The sequence below is a fragment of the Numida meleagris genome, chromosome 3, assembly GCF_002078875.1.
Source record: "Numida meleagris isolate 19003 breed g44 Domestic line chromosome 3, NumMel1.0, whole genome shotgun sequence".
NCBI lineage: Eukaryota > Metazoa > Chordata > Aves > Galliformes > Numididae > Numida > Numida meleagris.
Window position 1 is genome coordinate 39,340,576 of NC_034411.1, and position 23,204 is coordinate 39,363,779.

Consider the following 23,204-nt stretch of genomic DNA (forward strand, 5'->3'; position numbering starts at 1 on the left):
TTCATGCCTTCTGACATAGTTACATAATCATGGATAATAAAGTGAATTGGATCTACTTTTTAGTTTGAGTTCTGATACTTTTGCTGGAGGTGAGGAAAGAATTCCTGCTCTTGATACAGCTAGATACCATTCGGTGCTGTGTTATGGATGTTGTTTGTGACACTGGCTTCATGGCTGTAAGGCGTTGCTCTAAATGAGCTAATGCACTTTTCAGACTGGCATATCAAATTGTGGATATGTGATGTAGCAGGAAAATCTGTGCTGAAGTAAGGTTGTCATTTCAGTGGCAAATAAAATTGGTCTTTCTGACCATTTAAATTTTTCTTAACATTAAAAACAACAACAAAAAACTGTATCAAAAGCACATAAAACCTGTAGACATAACGATCATCTTACTATGTTCTGTTAAAATGGAACTGACTGTTAAGATGTGCCAAAATATGATTAGAGATTGGACTACTGCTTATTCATCATTTTACTTAGTAAACAAAAACTGCTTTATACCTTTTATTTTTTTCAAGCTGTCATATCATGTCACTTCTGCTCCTTCAAGGTTATGACTGTTGTCCTTCAGGATTTGCCTGGCTGAAGGAAGGATTACTGCTGGAGTGGGCTCTTGATGCAATTTTATTCCATTCACTTGAATATCCTAAAGAATTACGGAAATTAATTGAAGACAAGAACACAGATGTATGATCATTTTAAGAATGGAAAAATGGTTTCTCTTTATGCTTTGTTTTGGTTTGGAATTATGGTTACATCTAATAAGTTACTTATGATGAATCTTCAACTTCTGTTGTACAAGTTCGAGAGAAGTCCTACTCTATCCAGCACTAATGTCCTTTCTTAGAATGTTGCAAAAGAACGATGGTGCTTGATCAGATACCAAATGTGTCTTAAAATACTCAGAACTTTTCACAGAATATGTCCCCCCCCACCACACACCCACATACATACTTTGTTTCATTGTTAAAGTTACTGATGTGAGAGACTAGATAATAAGAACAAATTCCTTACAGTGAGAGTGGTGAAACAATGGAACAGGTTGCCCAGCGAGGCGGTGGGTCCCCCTCCCTAGAAGCATTGAAGGCCAGGCTGGGTGGGGCTTTGAGCAACCTGGTCTGGTGGGAGTTGTCCCTGCTTATAGCAGGAGGGTAGGAACTGGATGATCTTAAAGGTCCCTTCCAACCCAAGACATTCTATGATCTTTGGTGCAGCACCAGCTACCTTAAAAATTATTACCAATTTAGTAACCTTGTTTTGTTTTGTAAGGCATAGTTTACTTTGGCCATTAATTGCTGTTACTTCCAACAGTGTCTTTTTGTGTTACTATTTTTTTCCCTACCCTTGTGTATGAATTTGCACTTCTAGAGATCAAGATACATGAGGGAGTTTGGAGAAATTTTCATTTATTGGAAAGTTTTTGTTGTGGAGGAAAAGTAGAGAATGGTTGAGTTGAAGGTATGGGGTTGAACTGTGTCCTTCTGTTCAGCTATTGATGACTTAAGGAAATAGCTGTCAGTCAGACCTATACTTTCCAATTATTCCCCAGGAAACTTTTTTCTTCACCTCCTCTTTGAAGCAGGAACTTCAGCACACGCATGCTTTGTTTTGCTTTCATGTTGTTTTATTTAACCATAGTGTTCTGGCTCTTAGTTTGCTTCTACCCTCCCCCAAGAAAGTAATAATTTAAAGTCAGCTCAAATCCTACTGAGATTACTTACTTGTGAATAAACTGATAGGAACTGTTGTTCTGAGCCTTTTGAAGATAGTAGCTTCAGAAGCACTAAAACAAAATTGCAACTAATTACCAGTAGCTCAGGTGATTTATAGCAACAATATAAAAACTCTCACAGTTGAACTGACCACAGTAAAACCTTGCAGTTATGAGATGCTACGAAACATCAAACTTCAGCTTCTAATTAAATGTTTATGACCTTCAACCTTTTCGTAATAAATTGTGAAAAATTCTGTTGAGAATTCATTTTTTTCTTAAACTATAATAACATCATTTCTACTCTAATACTCTCTTCCTCCCACATAATCTTTCCTTCTGCAATAGAACTCTTCATGGCCTTTACTCCATGCTCTATTCTGCCTCCTACACCCTTCTACTGACTGCCATTACCCTCTTGTGGAATAACAAAATCACATCTCTTTAAAAAGTGTGGGCCTGTGGTACAACAGCATAACTCACTCCAACCCTGGATGCGTTACTGTACCCAGAGGGGCAGAGTATGTTGTTCAACTAACCAGAGGCTGGAGGCAGAGCGTGCATCCTGATGAAAGACTGCTGACAGTCAGCTCACACCTTCTGTCTGGGAAGTGTGTACCCAGGTTTGCTTTCTGACTGCTCATACCTGTAAGGTTTCATGTTTTCTTCTGCCAAGAGGGCGTGCTCAGCCCAATTAGGCCAAAAGCACAAGTTACCCATTGACTTCTGGCAAATAAGTAAGATTACTTATCTAGCAGTGTCTTATATGGGACTAGTACAGTACCTAACTTAAGAAAATTTAGGGCAGAGTGAGATTTCTTCTTGGTTTTGAGTTCCTTCCTGTGATGCAGTGTTCCTTCATTAATAGACAATGGTTTTTACTCTGTCCTTTCAAGCTACTTAGACTTGAAAGTTTTTTTTTCTCTCATCAGTTTGAGGGAAAGTCAATCCACAGAACACAAAGTTAATGGCCTTTTTTGTTTGTTTGTTCTTAACTCAATGGGTTTTAAGTGCCTGAACACTTTCCAAACTATAAATCTTAGCCTTTTTGTTTCTGTTTGGTACCTGTAGGATTAGCAAGCTTTATCACGTAAATGAAATATTAAAGTTTGGCACCCAGGTACAATGGTGATTAAAGCCTTGTGAGTCCTTCCAACTTGAGATATTTTATTCTATGCCAAGCCTGCCAAATTTCAAGAAGTATTTGAACAAAGCTCTCAGAGACGAGGTTTTGGGTTTTTTAGGTAGTCCTGTTTGAAACCAGGAGATGGACTTTGATCTTGGTGTGTTCCTTCCACCTCTGGATATTCTATGACTCTAAGCATCTTGGACTCTGTATGTCATCAATATCTCATAATTTGACCAATGGATTTTATGTCCTGTAGAACCAGATTTTTGTTTCTAAACACCTTGCATGGTACATACAGCCAATATGAAGACTCTGGAGCTCTGGAAACCTTGACAGAGGTTTCTTGTTAATTCACTTTTCTTTTTTCCTCTTGTGTGACTACCATAGCCACTAGTATGTTTTGATAACATTTTATGATCAAAGATCAGCAACTTGCAAAGCACTAGCAGATGGAGAAGGTAGGTTTAAAAAAGGTAGCGTCATCTTATTAGAATTTGCAGTCAAGAGGTAAGAATCTGTAAGTTTGTTTCAAACAGCAATTTCTCTCAGTGAATTGATGGGCTTTATGTCCCCATTTGTTTAGCTCCCCATACTTGAATGCATCAAGGAAAAATGGATATTTTTTGCCTTCATGATGACCTTAGGTGCGGGGAGAATGAGGAGACTAAGTGAATGGAAACATGTATTCAATAAGAATAACTTCCATATATACAAATGACTTCAAAATGCTCCCATTTTATTCTTAAATTAAAAGAATAGTTACTTGGAAAAAAAAATTAAGATTTATATATTAATTGCTGTGTCAAATGACATCATTTGTCGCATTTTTTCCTCCTTATATCAAAAGAATCCCTTTCATTTCTGTCTGCCTGTTCTTTGACTAGATCAAATGGAGTTGTAGATTTAAATTTTGTCATCATTGATTATTTTTGAGCAGAAAGGCATACAAAGCAAGCTTGAGGTTTGCTGATTCTTATTTTTTTTATTCATGACTATTTTTTCTATTACTATATCAAGAGCAATTTATGACAAAATAGCCTATTAGTATCAGAGTTCACAAGAGAATAACTTGGCTGGCCAGTCTAACTGGCCTAACTCTATGGTCTCAATGGAACAAAAAAGATCTGTCTCAAAATCGAATGCTATCTTTTGTAATGAACTGATATGAGATAAACAAAAGCCCTGCAAAGTGAGCCTGTCTTTGTGCAGAACTGTCACAGCTCCAGAGAGCTGATACAGATTCTTTTCACCTGTCACTTTCAGTACAATAGAATGAAAGCCTGGGTATAAACTTACTTCTATTGCCTTTGTCTTATTTTTGTTTCCCTAAAACCAAGTCTGATGCCTACAAGGTTATCTGTCATTTTTCCCTTCATAGTCCCCAGGTCCAGAATCCTGATTTTTTTTTTTTCCTGTGTTTTCGCAGAAAAGTTCACTGACAGTTTTTCAGTGTCTCTTTGATTCAGAAAGCAGCATTGGATACTGTTATTCTCCTGTTCTGGGAATAAAAAAACATGTCAGACAAAAACATTGTGCCCTCCTCATCCTCCAAAATATAACATATGTTTTTTTCTGTTCTCCTTGTAGTCCATACATCTTTAAAGTACACTAAATTGAAAATACTTCTGTCTCCAATAAAAAGCATCTTTGTACCTTTTTTTAAAAGTGTAAGTTGTTTAGAAACTCTCTAGCTAATAGTCATGATGGGAACAATAAATATGAATAACTTTATTGGAAGAGGAATGTAAGGCTGGATGATATTTAGGATGCTTAGATCTGATAACTGTTAAGTGTGTATACTGCAATTGTACAGTTGTCTCAAGCACTTCTTAAGTACCACTCAGTCTCATTCTTAACATTCTTGCACTGTAGTTTGAATTTCTTGGGAAGAACCTTCTACTAAAAGGAAATAAAATACAACAGAAGCCACTGTTGGGTTTGGGAGAGGGTGAGTAAATGGGTGCGTGTGTACGTGCCTGTGCACACAGCAGAAATGCAGAAAGAGAAAACCTGTGACTGACCGTTTCATTGTCTGTTCCATGCACAAACAAATAAAAAAACCAAAGCCCTCTTAGATCTGAAGTGGATCACTTTCTTCTTTGTTCTTTCCGTGATCTTGGGTTTACAACTCAACAGAAAGAAACAAGTTACCCTTGGCCTGTGGAATCAGTTTAACAAGCCTTGTTGTTGTTGTGGGATTTTGTTTTATTTTATTTTTACACATCCTGTTAAGCTTTAAGACTGTGTTAGAATACCACTGTCAGAAAAATGGGATTACTTTTTAAGCCAGCCTGATATTTATTATTTCAACTGTAGAATTTTTTTGCATGCTAGATATCTATATGTGGAAATAGTGGATCACTTGACATCTATGTTTTGTTACTCTTCATTGCAGTTTTTGGAACTGAATATATTGTAGATAATGTCCTTAGAGGGTATAAATTGTTACACACGTGCATCACTGTGAGCTAAAACTGCATGGCTGCACACATAGTAACTGATTTAGGAGGCACTTTGAAACTTATTTTATTCCAACCTTCCTCCTAGTAGCAACTGAAACTTTGTAATAGAAGGGTTTGTCTTGGTTTGATTTTGACTCAATGGCTGAGATAAAGGCTGTATATTTCTAGAATTTTGGCAGCCTTGAAAGTTTGTTTCAGGTCAGGTTAAATCCCTTGTAGATAGTGAATGTTTTTAACTAGTCCAAAGACAGTATTCACTAGACTGCAGGTCGGTGTACTAAATGAGTAGACTTTAAGATGCGGCATGATGTGGTGCCAAATCTAGAGAGCTCTGTTCAATCTGGGCTACCTAGCGGAATGCAAGAAGGTGCAAAACCTTGGTGGTTTCTAAACTCTGTGCCCAAAAATATGGAGCATGGACAGTCTTTTGGCAAACTTTTATTTTTAAGCAACTTATAGGTGGCTATTACTCCTCTTTCACAAATACTCATTAACCATAGCTGCTTCACAATTAAGGCCAATTGTTTAAGTTCAGCAGCAGATGGCCTCTGAGAAAAACCCAGAGTATACTTTAACTGAAGATGGAACAAAAATAACTGTATATGGCACATGGCAATGTGAAACTGTCATCCTTGCTAATTAATCAGTAATTTAAATGTGTTGTATTTTTTATTTCCCTCATACAGTAGAGTCTATAAAAGTCCTTGATAAATAGGGCCTTCACATCTTTCTTGGTCATTTTCTTAGTCATGCCAACCTTGGTCTGACTAATTTTTTGTTTTATTAGCGGCAAGCTACTATCTATTCCTTGTCTCTCCTCTTGTGCTATAGTGCCTATGGGATGCTTCTAGTTTGATTGTCAGGTTGGTTTATTTAGGCATGTCTGAAATGCATGCTGTGTACTTCTCATTCAGAACCAGACAAACTATGGTGTGTTTGTAGTTTTTGAAGTTCCGTGTGCAAGAACAATGGGTTTAAGAATGTAAATTGGAAATGTTATTTAATTAAAAACCTGTTGAAAGAAAATAAAATAGAAAAGCGAACAGATATCTTGTAAACATAAATGGAAAATGAATCCGAACAATGTAATCCTGACTGGAAAACAAGTTTTCACTTTAAGACACATTTTAAGTTGCTGACAATTCTCTTAACCGCTCAGTAAAGAAAATAGGAATGGGGAGCAGGAAAATAGTCATAAAAGACAAAAGTGAATCTCTACCTGTAGATAAGTTTTATCACGTAGCTCCAATTTCTGTAACACAAAGTTAAAACAGGAAGAAAATATAATTTTGTTCCCATAGTTCTGCGGTGTCTGATTTTTGTAAGATACTTAGGTTGCTCTGAAAATAATGCCTCCTACTTATTTCCATGGAAATGACAACAGATGTAAAGAGTACAATATCACTATTTGATAGAGTAAATTCTCCACTAAAAAAACCCACTATCTTTCAATGCAGTCACCACTGTTAGCCAATTCATGGGGACAAGCTGATCAATACACTTTTTTTTCTTTGTGGTGTGACAGCTGTGTATGGCCATCTGGAACATGTTTGTCTTTCACATCGCTGTTGCCACTGCTGAAACATACCACCAACCACTTCGGTGTACCAGCATCCAATGTTTAGTCTCCATAAGTGTTCAGCAAGTGTTGATAAATGTTAGCGGGTGCAAATTCCTACACATGGAGGAATTCAGTGCCACACCTTCACTTCATATGTGTTTCTGTGTCAGATGCCACTTGGTCAGACTGCCTCTGTGTCACACAACAAGAAAATGGAGTGGAATATTGGAGGGAAGATTCAACCTATACTGCTGTACCAACAACATCCGCCTATGATGTTGTAGTCCAGCATAATAAAATGAGAGACATTACTTTCAGAGCTCGCCTTGTAGATGATGAAAAATCTTGCAGCTCTGCAAATCTGTTTCATTGCCTTTATTAAAACTGCTTGTGAATGACCTGTCTTTGCAGCTATATCAGGGATGAGTAAAATACAGTGAGAAAATCAGTTAAATAAAAATATCTTGTACTAAAATGTGTGGAGAGTGAGGTATGGGTTCTTTTTTGTTCTGACAAATAGAATATGTGCTGGACTTTAGTGTAAGTATGTAATTATAGGGCCTTAGTTATGATGGGAATCTAAAGCATCTAGTAAAAGTGTTTTCTTTATCAAAGTAATTGCAGAAGAATTCATTTATAGTTTTATATATATATATAATGTATTGTCTGATTCCAACCTCAAAATTGTTATGTCAAGTTTACTCTTTCATGGGCTTCAAACTGTTTCTTAATGCAAGATATCTACTGTAGCTTAACACATCCAGTGTTGCAACTTCCATTAAAAGTATCATTTCTCCCAGTTCACCTGTTGGGTGAAATGATGGTGATTTTTGTCTGTCTTCATTGATACTACAGTCACCATATAGCTAAAATCTGTAACCAAAATTGCGATCTGTGGATAGAAGTTAATGTTATTTCAGGGGCTGGAAGTTCTGGGCTGATTCCAAATTGGTCAATCTAAATGTGAACGAGAGAGTCTTTTTGTTAGAGTGTACTTCCCAGCTCAGATCTCTGCTGTCCTCAGAAGGGTCATTATTAGTTCTTTATGTTTTATGGTACGCTTTCTTTATATATTCCATTATATTTTGCAGTCAGTGTGTGTGTTTAATCTGGCTTATTCCATTCTACTATTATGCCATGTAATTGAATGCTGACTATAAAAAAGCAATGGCTGTAGATTCTGAGACTCATATTCTTGGAATGAATTTGATGACCAGTTATGCTATTTTTGTGTCTATGCTTCAAAGGGAAGTGGGAGACAGTTAAATGCAATTGGAGGCATTGTCTGTCTTTTCAGTGTTGGATCATAGAATTAAGGCTGACAGAGGACTGTACAGAATTTTGAGCAGTTTTTTCAATCAAATGCATAAGTGTGAAAAGTGCTATGATGTTATAATTGTAACTGAAGAAATGATGAAATCCATTGCTAAATTTAGTGAACTAAGTGTTGTTTTTCTTAAATAACTGGTTATTTCAGTAGAAAATAATGATAGAGATATCTAGATTGGATATTAAATATTTTGATGTTGAATATCCAATTTTGTTCCCCACACTTCAGGGAGGATGTTCAGGAAGTGGGGAGCACCAGTAGCTTGGGTAGTAGCTCCACTGCTTGGAGTGCATGACCTGTCAGGAGAAATTGGCAGAGCTAGGCTTGATCCTCCTGGCAGAGTAGCAACTAGGATGGTGACCTGAGAGCATCACATGGGTACTCGAAGGGCAGTTACAAAAACGATAGAGTGCAGTTTTTCTCCATGGTGCCAGATGGGCCAGTGACCACAAACTGTGGTTTGGTAGGGCTCCCATTAGACATGAGGAAGAACATGTCTGGAAGGGCAGTGCAGCCCAGGCTGCCTGGAGAAGTTGTTGAATTTTACATCTTTAGAGGTCTTCAAGACTCAGTGAAACAAAGGCATACCTGGCCTTTTCTAGTGCTGATGACAGCCCTGCTCTGAACAGGAGTGTGACTTCCAGATGTCTCTTATAGCTGTTACTGTCATGATTCTATGATCCAACTCAAAAGCTTACATTTAAACTCACTCCATCACTAGTGGATTGGTTGAAGTTTCAGCTCCCTGTCTTGTACTTATGTGGTTGTGTTGCCACCAGAACAGTGGTACCAACTTTTAAATTAAAACTTATCTACATCTGATTAGGGTTTTGCTCATCCTTTATTTCTTGTCTTTTATTACCACATTCTAAAGTGACCGTGGCTCGTATTTTTATTTGAAAAAGCAAGCAACACTGTCAAGAAGGCATATTGTACATACAGTGAGGCATTATTCCCAAAGCTCTAATCCTGTTTATGAGAGAAAATAGCACTACAAGGAAAAAATCCTCTCCACTGATAACATTTGAAACCTACCCTACTTCTCACTCTTGAAGAAAACAGAGCTGATAAAGATTTATTTATTTCTTTATTCATTGTATCCCACAGGGAGGGGAGAAAAATAGCTAAGCACCTTTTCTACTCAAACAAAAGTTACTGACAAAATATTGAGCTGTTCTGCGGGAACAGCATAAAGTTTTCAAAATTTGAAATTTTTTAAAATTGTCTGTGTGAAGGACATTACCAACACAAACTTAGCTAAGTTTATAACGTGTTTCTTTTATGACTTCTGAATAATTTTTGCATCTTTGCTTTTTCTAAGCAGTTGCCTTATGTCAGTTGCTTTCCATTCCGCTTATCTTAAATAGAAAATTATTGATACTACTTCGTCTTATTGTTGACTTCTTAAAATCTACTTTACTGTGGATGTAGTCAGTGATTTCTGCCTTGCTTAGAAACTTCAGTTCAGGCAGGTAACTTCTCTTTATCATTAAAATTTTAAACATTTACACTTTCTTATTTTCTCATTTTTTGTGTTTAGAGGGTATCAAAAGCACTGCAAATCTCATTGTGGAACTCAGGTGTTGCTCAGCACAGGATGTTAAGAGCCTCTTCTCTTTCATTGTGTGGCATGATATTCAACTTTGCTGTGGTTATACTAAGCCATTCATAATTAATCTGTTCACCTAATTTCTGTGATGAAGTATGGAAGAGCACAAAGTATATTTAAAAAAAAAAAGTATATGAGAAGTAAATGCTGAGACATTTCTGGCAGAGAAAAAAGAACCAGTGCAGACTTTCAAAACAAGGTGTCACAGAGTAGATCAGAAATTGGCTATATATCTACTCTACACTGTGTACTGCATCTTCTATGATCTATGGTCCAAGTGTGATGATTCATAGTGCCTAAATTGATATGGTTTCATGCTTTCTTTGTGGTCTTGATTACTCTGCAGTTTTGCTGCATGGTCAAAATGAGGTGTTGCAAAGTGGGGGGAAGAAATACCTGGAGTTGAGCATTGCTTCCAAGAAGAAGGGGGGGAAAAAAACGGGAAATGAAAATGGTATTCACATTATGTACAAGAATGGCAGCATGGGAGGTGACATACTGAAAATGTAAATTGTAAGGATTTAGTTATATTACTTTTTATTAAAAATAAATTGACAACATACAGTGTACTGTAGGTAAGAGGGCATCTAGTAATGTGATGAGTTATTTCTAATAAAGATCATTTTAGTATAGTGCACAAACCATTTCCCAGTTGAAAAGGAGTTTCAGAAGGCAGAGCTTTCTCTAGCTTACTTTTTCTGTTTTTCTGATTATCAATACTCTTCAGTTTTAAAGAACTCTTCCAAGTTAGAGCAGGCCTAATTTATTTTTCATATTCTGGATAAGGATAGAGTTGTTCTTGAGTGTATATCGGAAAATTACCATGCCCTAAAGATAAACCTATTTGTGTTCCTCCTTACCACCAGCACTGTCCGCTTTATATCGCTTTTTTTAACAAGTGCTCTTTCCTTTCTCTGAGATGGATAGTATAATCCAAAATTATAGGTAGCTCAGCAGGTTCCATAAACAATTCTTCTCACTAGTCATTCTGAGACTTAAGTAGACAAAAGCAGAATGGATATCGCTTTTCAAATAAGTACTACTGTGTAATTAATCACATCTAATTGGCAAATCTTTCCTTAAGTATTCAGACTGCAGTGATGTAATTTGTTTCCCCGGGTAACTGATAGCATAGCTTTCCATTTCAAACTGAACTGTCATGTTGTTTTAAACAAACGCTAGATAGCTTCATGTTTTAATGAAAGTGTTTTGATTGAAACAGTGTGATCCACAAGTTAGCCCTCAAATAGTGTTTGGCCCACCTAGTTCTTACAGTTGTCTTCCTCTTGCATTGAACTGTGAGATGGTGTTTGGGGCAGTGTACTGTCTGCTTATTGAATTCTGTACCTTGTACAGCACTCAGCTTCATGTCCAGGGTTGAGCACTGCTACCACCTAGGTGGTGGATCATATCATTTCTTCACTGCCTGCACAGGCACTGTTCAATAGAACTAGGAGCGATATTTACTGTGATGGTGAAATTGTAAAATATTCCGAGTTGGAAGGGATCCAAAAGGATCATAGAGCTTCTGACTCTGCACAGCACCACCCAAAATTCAAGCCCTATGTCTGAAAACATTCCCCAAATGCTACTTGAACTTGCACAGCTTGGTGCCATGACCACTGCCCTGGGCAGCCTATTGCATGCCCTGCACCATCACCCTCTCGGTGAGGAAACTAATGGAGCCTTGGGGAACTCCACTAGTGATGGGCCTCCAGTCTGATGTAAGCCTGTCTACTATCACTCTTTGAGCCCCGCTTATTAGCCAATTGTTCACTCATCACATTATCTTTTTGTCTAGCTATGTGCTGGACACTTTGTCCAGAAGGATTCTAAATGGTACAGTATTGAAAAACTTTGCTGTAATTCAAAAAGATTTCATCAGCTGGCTTCCTTTGGTCAACTAGGTGGGTAACCTTGTCAAAAAAGGAGATTAAGTTCATTAAACAGAACTTTCAAGTCCTGTATCCAAGTAATTGATGAAAACGATCTCTAAAATGAAGCTCTGTGGAACCCCACTGGCCACCGTTCACTATAACCACTTAGACCTATGGCTGTTGAACTTTGGCCAGCCTGGGTCAAATGAAGTATCTTTTGCATAGATAGTTTGTGATAGTATTAACTCCCAAGATTTCTTTTCAAATGGAGTGGTAAACCGCTGTGTTGTCATCTGCTTGACTGTTTTTAGAATTACATTTTCCACACGTTGATGTACAATAGGGAATTACTGATCTTAGAATATAACTCTTACTATAATAGGTTTAAGTATTTTTGAAACTCACAAGCATGTACAAACCGAGTTATCAGTTTTCTTGAACCAATGTGAGTTATTTTTCCTTTTGCTCATGACTTCTTTGACACTCAATTATGCTCAGTTCAAGATAGCGCTCAAGAAGAAACTCTGTAAATGGGGAGTATCGGCTTGAATTGTAAATAGACTTTGTAACTTGCAACCAGCATTTATACTGTTAAAACTTGTAAAAAAAAAAAAATAAAGTAAGAGTGTTGTGCTGTTTGTTTTCATGGTCAGAGGTTGCCAGAATCTTGATTTGTACATGTTTGTCTGGGCAGCATGAAATCAAGAAAAATTATGGATTTGGAGGAAAAGCCTTATTCACAAGTCAACATTAAAAGAGGAATAGTGCTGTCCCAAAACAGGCTTTTTACAAGTTTTAAAGCGAAGATACTAGCTTGTGCAGCTAGTACATTCCCAGGCCTTGAAAAAATGTTTTATTTGATTGTATTATAACAGGAACTACATGGAAGAAGGAAAGATAAGTGTGGAGTTCTGGGAGAGCTGGAATGCAAAACAAATCAAGTGAATGCTTAATCAGGGCTATTAGTTGTATATTTGGGTCCATACCTTTATTACATTTCACGTTCTAAACCTTGGTGACTCTTGTTTTTCTGTGTATCATTACTGAGACCTAAGAAAAGAAAGCATATTGTGGGTCTTGCTTATGGCTTGTTCATTTTATATTTTTATTTTGTTTCACAGTGAGGCATGCTGCTACTTCCTTACTCTTTTGTTTTCTGTTTTTTTTGTCTGTATTTCAAAAAGAAGCAGCATGTTTTCTTTCTGAAATGAAGAATTACAATAGATTTCATGTATGAAACACCTGCACAGTAAGAAATGAAACAGAACTTTTCAGCTCTTGCTGTTCCATGGCAAGGTTTCTGTTGCCTTTCCTTCCTGTAAACAAAGGCAGTCACTTAAAGAGTGAGAAATAGGCTGTTTACAGGATATTTTCTGTATGAAAGGAAGGAAAAGTGCCTTTACAGAGATCAACCTATTGTGCTGGGAATATTGGAATTTATATGGAGTTAAATTGAGTTTAGCTTTCAGAAGGGAAACAAGCAGGAAAACACATGTAATCAATTCAGTCATGACCCTGAGAAGTGCTAGATAACCCCTTTAGATGCTGAAATCAAAGCAGGAGTTTGAACATGGAACACTTTGGTTTAGTCCAAAAACTTATATGATCATTTTAAGAACTTGATCAGATATAGGCTACACTTCAAAATAAAAGGTAAGAGTTTATAGAATGTGGATTTTATTTAAGAAACAGCCAACTTTGAAATACGGTCATCATCGCTGAAGAAATGTCATAATTGATTAAGAATATGTGCAGTCTGCATGTACATTTCAGTTTTACTTGACTTGTGATATATATTAACAATAATTCTCATGTGAAATAAACTGTCCTATTCTTGCCTATGTTATGAAATTAATTTCTGTGGCTAGTTATTTGGTTTTCATCCATCTTCTCTACTACCAACGAGAACATTTATGATCTGTAAGAACTGTGAATTTTAGGCATTTAAATTCTCTCCAAATATTTCAGAATAATCTGGTTTTATTCAAACCTCAGGTGTCTGTATGAGAGCTGCTCTGAAAGTAATGCCTCCTATTTTATGATGTCAGTCTGTGATATCACAGATAGATGTTGGTGATATGGCAGTAGGGGTTGAACCTTCCCACCAATATTCACAAAATCATAGAATCATAGAATGGCCTGGGTTGAAAAGGACCTCAAAGACCATCGAGTTTCAACCCCCCTGCTGAGTGCAGTGTCACCAACCACTAGACCAGGCTGCCCAGAGCCACGTCCAGCCTGGCCTTGAATGCCTCCAGGGACAGAGCATCCACAGCCTCCTTGGGCAACCTGTTCCAGTGCATCACCACCCTCTGTGTGGAAAAACTTCCTCCTAATATCTAACCTAAACCTCCCTGTCTCAGTTTAAAACCATTCCCCCTTGTCCTGTCACTATCCACCCTTGTAAACAGTCGTACTCTGTCCTGTGTATATGCTCCCTTCAAGTACTGGAAGGCCACAGTGAGGTCTCCCCAGAGCCTTCTCTTCTCCAAGCTAAACAAGCCCAGTTCCCTCAACCTTTCTTCATAGGAGAGGTGCTCCAGCCCTCCGATCATCTTGGTCGCCCTCCTCCTCCATTCCAAGAGCTCCATGTCTTTCTTGTGCTGGGGGCCCTAGGCCTGGATGCAGTACTCCAGATGGGGCTTTGCAAGAGCTGAGTAGAGGGGGACAATCACCCCCATCTCCCTGCTGGCCACTCCTCTTTTAATGCAGCCCAGGATATAGTTGGCCTTCTGGGTTGCCAGCGCACATTGCTGGCTCATGTCTAGCTTCTTGTCCACCTAAGTCCTTCTCTGCAGGGCTGCTCTCAAGGAGTTCTTCTCCATGTCTATATAAATATTCCATTTTGTTTTGTTGTTGTGTGGCAGATGACAGCAGAGGGGCAGACTGACAAAATGGCATCTGACACAGAAATGCATATGAACCAAAGGTGTGACACTGAATTCCTTCATGTGGAAAAGTTGCAACTGTTGACATTCATTGATGCTTGCTGAACATGTTTGGAGACCAAACAGTGGATGTGAGCACAGTGAGGTGATTGTTTGGTGGTGTATTTCAGCAGTGGTGACAGAGATGTGAAAGACAAGCCACATTCTGAATGGCCATGCACAGCTATCACACTACAAAATGAAGAGCATCTTGATCAGTTCATCTGTGTGAATTGGCTAATGGTGGTGACTATGTTGAAAAATGGTGTTGTTGTTAGTGGAGAACTTGCTCTATCAAATAGTGTTATTGTACTCTTTGTATATGTTGTAGTTCCATGGAACTAAGTAGGAGGCATTACTTTCAGAGGGACCTGTGTACGTAAGCTAATAGGATAGACAACGGATTTGCCTAGGAAACCAAGCAAGGTAGATATAGTTAATGACAAATTATATCATATGCATATTTCCTCTGTTTTACCTATAATTCTTCTACTGTAGTCAAGCATGTCCAAGATGCATCAGACTTGCTACATAAATCAACTCTACAGTAAATGTGCAGTAAGTTGTTATTCTGGACACTGTCTTGCTGTGGAGCTTATCCCTGTGGTGACTATCTGTACAGTGTTCAGAGCACTTGGGAGCCAGCTTTGGAACTAGACTTTTCTGACCTGGACACTCTCCATCTAGGCCATTCTTTCTGGACAATCAGATTCTCCTCCATAGGCAAAACTTTCTTTTTTAGAGGAAAAAAAAGCATGCCAGGAAAAATCAATTATCTGGTACTTATACTCTGTTGTTCCTGTGATAGCAAAATAGGAAAAGAAAATACTAAAAGATTGGGCATAAATAATACCAAAGGTTCAGGAAGAGATTGTTTTCACATCAGGTCTGAGAAGGAAGGAAGAATTTATGGTGATTTAATGTCCAGCATTACATGCTTTGTATTCCAGCCTCTTTTTTTCTGCTTGTTTTCTGTATTCTTCTGTCTTGTACCAACTAGTTGTGGTTATAGGAATTTGAGATCAAGATGAGTGTATTTCTAACCTTTGAAAATGGTGTGCAGTGCATGGCAGGCAACAGTTTGAATGTCTGACCTTTTGCCAGATGGGAATTATGATAAGGATTGGCCTTCTTAAACTTGTATTTCAGGGATCTTCTTAAGTGAGCTTTTCTTTGCCTTGTCACTGGCCAAGTCGGCTTCCTCAGTGACATTTCCTGTAGAATCAAGGCCCTGGTTTTCAATTCCAGGGGACACTTAAAACCAACCAACCAAACAACAACAACAAAAAACCAGAAAGAGAGGACTAAGTGACCTACAAAACAGGTGCATGTATTACTTTGTGGAGGAAAAAAAACAATCCTGGGTTGTACTCTGGGAATAAGGCCCTGGGCAGCCTTATCTAGCTGTGGGTGTTCCTCTTCAATGCAGGGGAGCTGGACTAGATGGCCTTCAGAGGCCTCTTCCAACTCTAAGGATTCTATGAATAGTGAAATGGGAGATGTCCAGATGTATGACAATTGTCTTACCCAGAGGAGTCTCATGAAGTCTTAAATTCCAAATAAGCTTTAAGGTACATTAAAGAAAATAAGCATGGTTTCTCTTTATTTCTGATTTGCAGTTTACTACCTTACATGACTTTAAAGGAACTTGTATTTTGAGTAATTTTTCAATTGTAGATCTTCTTGCATGTAGGACAAGATGCTATGAAGAAAACTCTTAGAATGCTGGTAAAACCATGAATTCTTCTTACATATACCAATTTATTTTTCTTCTCAATTCTTAATTTCTTTTCCTGATGCAGTTTTCTGTTTTTGAACTTTGGATTAAAAAATACCAATATGTGCACAAAGGCTAGTGTTTTCCTGTTTGTCTGTCTCATTCAAGAACCATGTAATTCTCTGAAGTTCACTTTACTTCATGGATCAATGGATTCTATTTTCTACACTCATAAATAGGCAATCAGAATTCTTTGTGGCAGGGGGATTTTTAATTTTTTTCATTTTTTTATCTAACATAGAATCCTAGAATCCTTAGAGTTGGAAGGGACCATAATACTTAGGTTTGTAGCTGACTTAGAATCTTGAAACTTTGTGTGCTTTTTCATTTAATACGCTACTCTGTAAAATACTTTCTAGAATTATTTTTACCCTTATGGTGGTGATTTAGTAGAGGAAATGGCATCACTTCCTGTTGTATTTTCCTTTCTTTCAAAATGACGGTAACACTGTGTATTTTCAAGCTTGATATTCGCTATCTGAGGTCATGATAAACTCAACTCTCTTTGAAACTTTGTTAACGCAGATAACATATGTAGCCAGATAACCCTAATGGTAGATAGTGGTTTTAAGTACTGTATCTCTGTGTGTTGATCAGATAAACCTATCTGAAATAATTTTATGCACACCTTATTTTATTTCACTTCTTTCTGAATTAGCAATATTTCTGTATATTTGATGTAGAATTATTAGTCATTAGTTTAGACATCTTTGTTAATGTTTCAATAACTTTCTTTTTTCCCCGTAGAATGTGAAGTTTGGAGTGTTAGATGCCCTGTTAGCAGGAATTCGTTCCACAAATTGTAGCAGAATGTTTTGTAAACTTTGTGGAAAGAACTGGCTACTATCTTCCCTCAAAATGTTTTATGAAACACCATGAATTTTTCTCAGACTTGTAATTGAAAATATTACTGAGCTACTTGCTACATAAAATACTGTTCTAGGAATAACTGTGCACCCTTGGTCATGACCATTGAAGCAGAGCCATAAGGAAACAAGCTGATGGCTCAGCACCTAGTTGTTTATTACATCTTCCCCCTACACTCCTCCCCAACAAATCTTTTATTTCCAATTTATTGCCCAGAACTTGCAAAAATAACATCTTTAAATTCTCTGTTGCACCACATAAACATGATGTGTTGCACCATGCTGAATTTTAAAGACATTAGGCTTTATTTATATTGTATTTCCATATGCTATTAGATTCTCACTTTACAGAAATGTTCTTCTAAAGTTGTTGTGTTGGGATTTTTTTTTACTTATGCCTTAACCTCATAAGTGGTCATGTTCACCTAATGAACAAATGAAGCAACCACCAAGCTGAACCTGTCTCATTTCACTTGCAGGTATCTACATATTACTTAAGTTAGAGAAAAAGTGACTCAAGTAGGCATCCTTTGAGAATCCTCCTAACCAAAGGTAAGCAAGATTTTTAACCCGTGACAAATATATTTTTTGTATGTCTGTAATAAATCCTACCTTTTAAGTAAACTGGCAGCTGTGCTTCTGTCTGTCTTGATGCTTGACATCTCAAAATCTGTATTTCTTATGGATTTGTTAAAATGCTTCTAGATATCTTGAAGGGAATTGCCCACATAGCTCAGCATACAAATGAAGTTCAGTCTTTAAAAAAAAAATAAAAAATCTGTAACTTGGCAGGCTGCTTCTCGTTAATATTGAAGCATATGGTACAATCACTGAGGCAACAGTTACCGTACAGCTGTTATACAGAAGGACTATTGCATTCCTTAATGCACAGGATAAGCTCAGATTTTTTTGTTTATTTTATGGCTGGCTTATGCTTTGCCGCAGGAGGCAAAACTGAACTTCCTGTCCTGAGGAACTAGGATGCTCAATAACTGCATGTTACAGTTTATCTGCTTTAAGTAGTCTTCCTTTGCTTGCCTTATCTCAATAGCTGCCTTCCCTTTCCCATCTATGACTGTTCAGTAAATGGTCTATTCTGTAATATGAAATAAGGTAACCAAACTCGTGTTACTATGCCTGATGAAGCTCTGCTTTATTAACAGCAATATTGTACAGATATCTGCAAATCTTACTTGTTGCTTTTCGCTTAGGCAGTGTTTTGCCTCATAAGTTATCAGATTGAGAGAACAATGCTGTAATGTATTTTGTCTTATGAGTTGTCAAAAATATCTTCATTTGAATAATACCAGGACAAGAGGCAATGGGATCAATCTGGTGCAGAAATGTTCCATCTGAACATTAGAAGGCACTTATTTAACTTCCAGATGACTGAGCAGTGTCATAGTTTACCTCCTTGGGAGGGAGACTCCACAGACTCTGGACATGGTCTCAGGTAGCCTTCTGTGGGTGGCCCTGCTTCAGCAGGAAGACTGTACCAGATCACCTGCAAAGATCCCTTTTGATCTCAACCCTTCTTTGATTCTGTGGTACTCTAAATAATAAAGAGATAATGATAAGAAGCAATAACTGATCACTTAAGACATACAGTATAATTTTAGTGAGGTTCACTAAAATTACAAATCAGGCTGGATTAACATGCAAGTTAATAATAAGGTGTCTCCTGTTTTAATTTTTATTTTGTGCTGTCTGTTTTGCAGAGGGCATAGGGAAAAAAGAGGGAGTACTGGCAGGTTGGATTTAAGGAAAGAAGATCTATGAACAATTGCTGAAGAGTGATAACTTTTAGAAGAGAAGGGAAAGAGAAGGCTGTTTTTAAAAATTGGGAGAACTCATATAAAGTCTTCTTAAAGCCCTCCACAAATTTATTTTCAGTGAGCAAAAGGCTGACATAACACTAGTGCAAATTAAATTGATCTAAGAAGAAACATCAAACACCCTAGTAGCCAAGCACAAAGAACTGAAAGTAAGTTCTTAGGAAAATAGGGGAAGGGAAAAAAATTAAAAACCTAAGGATGCTATCTACATCTCATACTTCATATATTCTAATTTATTTCAGTAAACTGAATTGTGTATTTCTCTTTCATACAAAGTGGAGGATTATGATAAATTGAAGTCCTTTGTTTCTGGCTCTTGCAAAAAGTCTAATGAAATATTTGAAGTAATGAAGAATTAATGCAAACGTGTTTGAAGATAAACTCAAAAATAGGTCAGAAACATCCTATGAGTCTATTTTCAGTTGTTACAAGAAATGTGCAGCATGAAGAGGTAGACAAAAAAAATAGTAATTACATGTTTGAGAAGGAGAGACTTCTCAGAGAAGACTGAAGAAATGAAGTGTGTAACAGAATGAGTAATGTGAGAAATGAAAAAATAGGGCAGTTTGAAAGAGTTTCAGGGGGAGCCAAAGCCCATCTACAATTATAAAGATGGTGAGGGATGTAAAGGATAACAAAAACAAAAAGACTACTGTAAGTGCATAAGTAGTAAAAGGAAAGCTAGGCTGATTAATTGGATTGGGAGACGACAAAGGTCTGGGAATAACAAAGGACACAGAAGAATCTAAGATCGTCAATACCTTCTTCACCTCTGTTTTCACTGATAAGACTGGCCTTCATGTATCCCAGACCCCTAAGACCAGAGGCTAAGCCTGGAATAAGAAAGACTCTCTGCTGAAAGAGGAGGATTATGTTAATGAACACTTAATCTGTACATCGAGAAATCTATGGCATTGATGGAATGTATCCACAAGTTCTGAGGTAGATGGCTGATATCAGCGTGTGAGGGCACTCTGATTATCTTCAAAATGTTGTGGCAATTTAGAGAAGTTCCTGAGGACTGGAGGAAAGCATGGGTCACTCCTCTATTCAAGAAGGATATGGAGAAGTACAGGCTGGTCAGCCTTGCCTTAATCTCTGTGATAGTGATAGAGCAAGTAATCCTGTAAGCCATTTCTAGATAAAGGGCAAGAAGGTGAATGGGAATAATGAGCATGGATTTAAAAAGGGAAAATCATGCTTAACTCACCTGGTAGACATCTCATCACAGAAGGATGGCTTGGTGAATGAGAAGAGAGCACTGGACTCTGTCTACCTTGATATCAACAAGGCTTTCCAATTTGTTTCCTGTAGTATCTTGTTAAGCAATCTGTATGGGCTGAAAAACAGACAGTGAGAGAGACTGAAAGATTGAAAAATGTCTGAACTGCTGGCCTCAAGGATTGTGATTAGCACTACAAAGTCCAGCCAAAGGCCAGTCACTAGTGGTGTACGCTACAGATTGATGCTGGCTTCAGTACTGTTCAACATTTTCATTAGCGATCCAAATGATGGGTTTGATTGCATACTTAGCAGATTTGCCAATAATTCAAAACTAGAAAGAATGTCCGATACCCCAGATGGTTGTGCTGCTATTCAGAGGTACCTCAACAGACTGCAGAAATGGGCAGAGAAGAACCACCTTTGTTAAACAAAGGGAAATGTAAAGTCCTGCGTTTGGCAAGAAATGACGCTATGCACCAGTAAGCGTTTGTGACAAACCGTCTAGAAAGTAACTTTGCAGAGAAGAACGTAGAGTTTTTTTGGTAGGTACCAAGTTGAAATTGAGTCAGCAATGTACCCTTGCTGCAAGGAAGACTAATGGTATCCTGATTTTCATTAGAAGAGGTGTTGCCAACAGCTGCAGGAAGGTGATCTCCTCTATTCATCACAGGCTATGCCTGGAATGGCATGTTCTGTTCTGTATCCCCAGTGCAAGGAAGACAGGCTTTGCCAAACCGGCACCCGGCTGTAAAGATGATTAAGAGACTGAAACATATCTCCTATGAGGAAGAGGGAGAAAGCTGGGACTATTTGGCCTGGAGAATACTCAGTGGATGTTCTTACCAATGTATATGAATCCCTGTTGAGGCAAATCAAGAAGGGGAAATGAACTCCTTGGTAGAGTCAAAGTGACAGGACGAGAGAGAATGGGTGGAAACTGAAATACCTGAAATTCCATCCGAGCACTGTGAGGGCGGTCAGGCACTGGAACAGGCTGTTAGGATAGACTGTAGGTTCTCCATCCTTGAAGGTATTTAAAACCTGACTGCACTGCACCCTGAACTATGGTCCTTAGTAACTTGCTGTAGCCGACTGTCCTTGAGCAGGGGTGTTGGTCTAGTTAATCTGCAGAGGTCCCTTCCAGCTTCATCTATTCGGTGATTCTATGTCATTCTGAGACAGCTTGGAAGGAAAGGGGAGACACTGTATATTTTTCAAGCAGAAAAAAGTTAAAATGTACTGATATATTCCATGATTCTAAAAGATTCTGTCAAGGTCTCAAGGTTACTTGCAACTCTCTCAGTCAAGTTGCAGGGATAATGTTTAGGTCACTTTTCTCTTGACTAGGGAGTTCAGGTAGCAGGGTAATAGACACAAGATATGTTTTACAGGCTCAGCTCAATGTTTGGTGTTTTTGTTGCTGTTTTTTTATTTCTCTTCCAGGGGGAAAAAAATTGAGGTTTCAGAAGCATTTTTCAGGATAAAAATGGAAAGAACTATCTGCAATTTTGATCTTGTGAAACTGACTGTGCTATAATATTTTTACCCAACCCGCATGGTGTCTTTAAGTATTTGTTTGCAATAAGTTTTAGTCTTAATCTTTCATCTTAAAATACCAATGATGTGATACAGATTGGGCTCTTGTCATACTTGGTCTTTTCTTCATTACCATGTTGCACCTATCTAAAAAATGCAGACAACTTAAAATCTCTTTGCAGGCTGACTTGGTCAGCTTATTAACCTGGCATGCTCTGAGCCCTGTCTATTTGTGAAGACCGGAGGAGAAATGGGGTCATGGAGGGTAGAGGAGGCAAGGAAATATGTAGCTTCAAAAATAGAAACCTTGCAAGTATTTTTTTCTTTCTTAGTCGTCCTCTAGAAAGTCACTGGTTTGCTCTGAATGATGCTTCATAGTTTTTACCTGCTAGACTTGTAACTTTGTCTTGCCCTCTCATGCCATTTAGCCTTGTAACTAGATTTGCTGCCTTGTCAGATTCCTCATTTTGAACGTACTGTGTAATCTGTCACATATGTCAGCCAAGGTGAGTGGGGGAGGGAGTGGTACAAAAGTTCCTGTGAAACTCTACTTCATCTGCTGTCAGCTTGTACATGTTTTTTTGTTTGTTTGTTTGAATGTATTACAAATGGAGGAAGTGATATGAATGGCTAAAAATCACACTTCAGGAAGGAAGGAGGAGAGAAGGAAAAAAAAAAGGAAGACTTTCTTCATAAATTTCTTGAGATTTCTTTGTTGTCTTTTATGAAAGTAAATGTTGGACAACATTGGGAGAGGCAGGGCTACATGCCAAGCAAATGCTGAGGATCAAAGTCCACTGTAGCAACAAAGTTTTCTTAAAAAAAAATAATACAAACTAAAATTTTTAAACATTTTTTTGAAGTGGTTATTTATACGAGGGACAGGAACACGTTTCCGTTTCATATACTTTTTGTTAAGCATCTATACTAACTGCCTCCTTGGAAGAAATGAGGTGTTGAGCTGATTGTGTATGTGGCATACTTCTTTTTGTTGTTAGTCTTTTGAAGGTTGCAGAAAAGTGATATTCACTCTTGTTAATGATGATAACAGCTAATTATGCTTGGGAGGCTGACAGATTAGGTACAGTATTTCTACATTCCTTAATTCTTCAGTTGGCTCCAAAGCACCATTCACAGATATTTACTTACTGCTCAACGATGAGTGTTCTGCTTGTAACATGTTTAGTAGATGCAAAGAAAGTAATTTTGATATTGACTCTGATTCTTTTCTTTCTGTCTTTCTTTCTGTCTTTCTTTCTGTCTTTCTTTCTGTCTTTCTTTCTGTCTGTCTTTCTGTCTGTCTTTCCTTCCGTCTTTCTTTCCTTCCGTCTTTCTTTCCTTCCGTCTTTCTTTCCTT

General features: G+C 37.8%; 1 protein-coding gene across 2 annotated transcripts in view; it reads left to right on the forward strand.

Annotated features, from left to right (window-relative positions):
- The window catches only part of SIPA1L2 (signal induced proliferation associated 1 like 2), a 145,351-nt gene that overhangs the window by 14,066 nt on the left and 108,081 nt on the right, over positions 1 to 23,204 (forward strand). For both annotated transcript variants that reach the window (XM_021391453.1, XM_021391454.1), the window contains exon 2: positions 17,732 to 17,804. The gene's annotated coding sequence lies outside the window, so the exon portion shown is untranslated. The remainder of the gene's footprint in view (positions 1 to 17,731; positions 17,805 to 23,204) is intronic.